Here is a 4,473-nt window from a genome sequence, read left to right on the forward strand (position 1 = left end):
ACACTGGAATCCCCCAACCACAGCGACACGAAAACTGAAATACCGTATTTGCTCGATTATAAGACGACCCTGATTATAAGACGACCCCCCAAAATCTGAATATTAACTTAGGAAAAAAAGAAAAACCCTAAAGGAAAAAAGTTTTACCAGTAAATGTTAATTCATGTAAACTATTTTTTTTAATAAAAGCTATGATTGAGAAAAATATTTTTTTTGTTTTTATTTCCTTGTATTTTCCAACCTGTCCCCCAGTTACGCACATCTGCCCCCAGGCTTGCCACACCAATATGGCACTGTGGCCCATGATATGCCTTTTAATCCTCTATATGCCACTGTGCCCCATGGTATGCCTTTTGACCCCCTATGTGCCACTCTGCCTCCAGAAATGCCTTATACCCCTATATCCCATTCTGGCATTTAGGGGGTTAAAATGCATATTATGGGGCAGAGTGGCATATAGGGAGGTATAAGGCATTCCAGGAGGCAGAGTGGCATTAAGGGAGTTAAAAGGCATTGTATAGAGCACTCTGCCTCCAGAAATGCCTTATGCCCCTATATGCCACTCTGGCATTTAGGGGGTTAAAAGGCATATTATGGGGCAGAGTGGCATATAGGGAGGTATAAGGCATTTCAGGAGGCAGAGTGCTCTATTAAATGCCCCCTTAACGCCACTCTGCCTCCTGAAATGCCTTATACCTCCCTATATGCCACTCTGCCCCATAATATGCCTTTTAACTCCCTAAATGCCAGAGTGGCATATAGGGGTATAAGGCATTTCTGGAGGCCCCCATTTAACACCCCCCCACACACACACACGCTTACCGGTGCTTCCTGCTGTATTGCCGGGGCAGCGGGTTGACGTCTACGCGATTCGCTGCAGCCGGAAGGAGGTGGAGTTGGCAGCGGGGGTTTGTCTGCGTCCGTCGCGCATACCTTCCCCGGCTGTCAGAGATCAGAGTTCCCCGCACCGGTGCGGGGAACTCTGATCTCTGACAGTCGGGGAAGGTGTGCGCGACGGATGCAGACAACCCCCGCTGCTAGCCACACCTCCTTCCGGCTGCAGCGGACGTTGTCTACGCGGATCGCGTAGACGTCAACCCGCTGCCCCGGCAATACAGCAGGAAGCACCGGTAAGTGTGTGTGTGGGGGGGAGACAGGAGGATCCAGGTCTCCTGCAGCGGTGCGGGGGATCTGGATCTTAGTCTCATAATCAGACCTCTATTTGAGGTCTGATTAGAAGACGACCCCGATTAGAAGACGAGGGGTATTTTTCAGAGCATTTGCTCTGAAAAAAACCTCGTCTTATAATCGAGCAAATACGGTACTTATTCCCTTTAAAACAGGGAGGGTGGGTACAATGCTCAACAAATTTCAAGAAAATTTTCACTTTCCCCCTTTAAACTTCTTTTGAACCGGGAAGAGTCAAATGGCAATGGAATTACCATCCCACTGTCACATATGCCTACAGCCTTTCCATTGGTTGATCTTTTATTAGTCCTAACCAAACCTAAGCTTTCCAGCCCCATAGGCTGACCCTAAGTTTACCTCAACCTCAAGCTGGCCCTAAAGGCCCTCAATTGGCTGACTCTTCTTTCACTCTAATTCTAAACCTGGTTGTGCCACCCCTGCCTTCATTTTGGGGTCAGGTTGAGGTCAGGGCTCACTAGAGAAATATCATAGAAACATCCTTTATTGCATATTTCACTGGATTGGTATGGAAATAGCTGATTTCAGCATGCCGCTCAAATATTTGTTGATTGCCTTGTTGTACGAAAACTGGTTTATTAAACTTCAACATTGTTTATTCAACCACTTCACTCAACAGCATATCGCTAGCACATAGCAGTGCTACTTACTAGCTAGGCTACTTGGCCTAAACATTTTGTTAAGTTGATTAAACAAATATTAATTCATTTCTCATGACTAGAAGAACTGATTGTAGGACAACATTAAGAAGAAGCAGCTTTGGAGGTTTTAGAAAGGTTATACATGTGAGGAGAGCATTTTGTACTGAATGATTAAAGTGGTTTAAAACAGATAATATTTTTGAGACAGGGACCCTATACAATGTTTATACATTACCTTGCATTGTTAAGAATTTATTATACCACCATCCACAAGATTGTAACCTTAAACAACCTTCAATTACTATTTTCTTGCAGTGTCCTGCCAAAATCCTAATGTTTTCTGGAAGTACTAATTAGGACTGCAAGCCTAAGTGAAGTATGGGATTAGCTGGGAGAACCTGCATATGATCAATTGAAGAATGAATAATCCCATCCATTTAATAATGCCTTATGTATAACGTCACCTCGACAAGTATAAAAAAATAAGCCCAGGTATGACAAGAATTGGAAATCATTAAATCCCTTTGCATGACTAGGATCATACAGCCCTCTCCATGTAATGCTTATGGGGCATGTCTTCACATAGTATCACCAGCTATCCTACATATCACCCACATTTTGTACAGGTAGACACGTAAACGCTGCTATTTTGGTGGAAGTTTCTGGGTTATGTCAGCGTAGATGCGGACAAAGAAAGAAAATACCAGATTAAGGATTGAAGAAAGAATTGAAAAGAGAAGGAAGAAAATAAAAGATACAAAAGAAGATGCAGAAGTGGAAGTGGTCAGTGGAACTGGAAGTGGTCGGCAGAGAATGAGAGTGTGAGAAAGTGAAGAATAGTTTTTGGCCCATTAGCACAGGTCTATTGTTCAGATCCCTAGTAATGCTGCCTTTGAGCTTATAGCTTCAAGGATTTCTTAAGCTCAAATAGACATGACATAATTTTATTTTCAAATCTTCATTAAATCAGAGAAAGTAAAAACAAATTGTGAAAGTCTTATCTTGGGAACAAGTTGAATAACTTCTTGAATAACAATTTGCTGTTTTTGTTGAATGGAGCAAAGGCCCACAGATTGGAACTGGTCAATTACAGAGCTAGTTGGTTTAAAGCAGATTCATAATTTGTTCAATATCTTGTGGCTAAATCGACTCACAATGTTTACTGACAAACTGGAAAGTGTAAGAAAATTACAACTCTTTAGTAGAATTAACGGAACTACTAAAATGGGAAGAACTGCTAGACTTGTGAATGTTGCCCTCTGAGGTTTATTAGTTTCTGTCAATGCAAAACTTCCCAACCTATCCAGCTACCCTACAGAGCTAAGCTATGTCAGACAACACCAAAGCATGAGCATCCTACTGATTTATTTATACAGATAAAAAGATAAAATAGCCAAACAATTATTGCATCAACAGGACTTTGTAAGCTTTTGTATTATCCAACAGGAAAAGTTATTTGCTCACTTGTATCTCACAAACTATGTAATGTACACTGATACAAGATAAAATATTGAGTAGAATCAAATAGAGCAACATTTGTGTCTGTGACATAACACATTAGATTAATTCAGCGCTACCCGGGCAGTCAAGCTTCTAATCCTTTGATCTAACTGGCCAAAAAGAACATATGTAATATTTATGACACATTACAGCAGTGTTAAAGTACATAAGTTAACGTCACTGTATGTCACCACACCTGATTCTGATGTTCTATTTACTTTTCTACTTATGTTGTGATTGGCTCGTCAGATGTACATTAACGGAACTCTTCATTGCCTGGGACCCAAGACAATCTTTCTTTATTATTATTTTCTGTTTGTGCCCCTGCCAGGTATTCCCTTTGCTCTAAGTACTGAGATCACTTGGTTACAGTTAGTTTTGGGAAGAGATTTATGGTCAATACAATACATAGACAGCCTACAGGTATTGGCAGCATGGAAGGAAAACTTGTTGCTGTACTTGGTCTACTAATAAAAAAGCCCAAAACACATTAAGCACAAATGTTCAGTGTGCACTATACAGTGCTGTCCAAAATACATTTATAGACATTGAATACATAGAAGCACCATATAAGAAGCAGATGTATAATAGATACAGGACGTGAATGTTGGTATTCTAGTACCCTAGTAGCTATATCTTGAACTTCAAGTAAGAGACATGAAGCAGCTTCAGTTAGAGTACAAAAATCTTGCCCCCTGAGGACACCACTACCTTCCTTTAAGCCCTTAGCATGAATGGAATGTTGTTGAAAGCACACTTAAAACTCATAACACAAAAAGCTTGGAAACAAAGGCCCATGGAATGGCCAGATGGTGAAATTTTTCTCATTAATCACCCCTAATTGTAGGTCATTCATATAATCGCGTTCACTTCCTTTTGCCTACTAGACAGGAATGGCCATGATATATTTCATGTTCCTGCCTGAAGCAAGCTGTTCTTACTGCAGTCTGATCTTCATACATCATAACCATGAGCAGCACAATGCTAGCACACTGCATCACTACCAAAATCAGACAGGGTAGCTGACACTGTTGCTGCAAAATGTTAAAGCAGTTAGGATGACTGGTGCATATGAGATTTGCAAATAGACAATAGACATGTGCAAATGGGCTTAAAATAATTAAGT

The sequence above is a fragment of the Spea bombifrons genome, chromosome 7 (assembly GCF_027358695.1).
Source record: "Spea bombifrons isolate aSpeBom1 chromosome 7, aSpeBom1.2.pri, whole genome shotgun sequence".
Classification (NCBI taxonomy): domain Eukaryota; kingdom Metazoa; phylum Chordata; class Amphibia; order Anura; family Pelobatidae; genus Spea; species Spea bombifrons.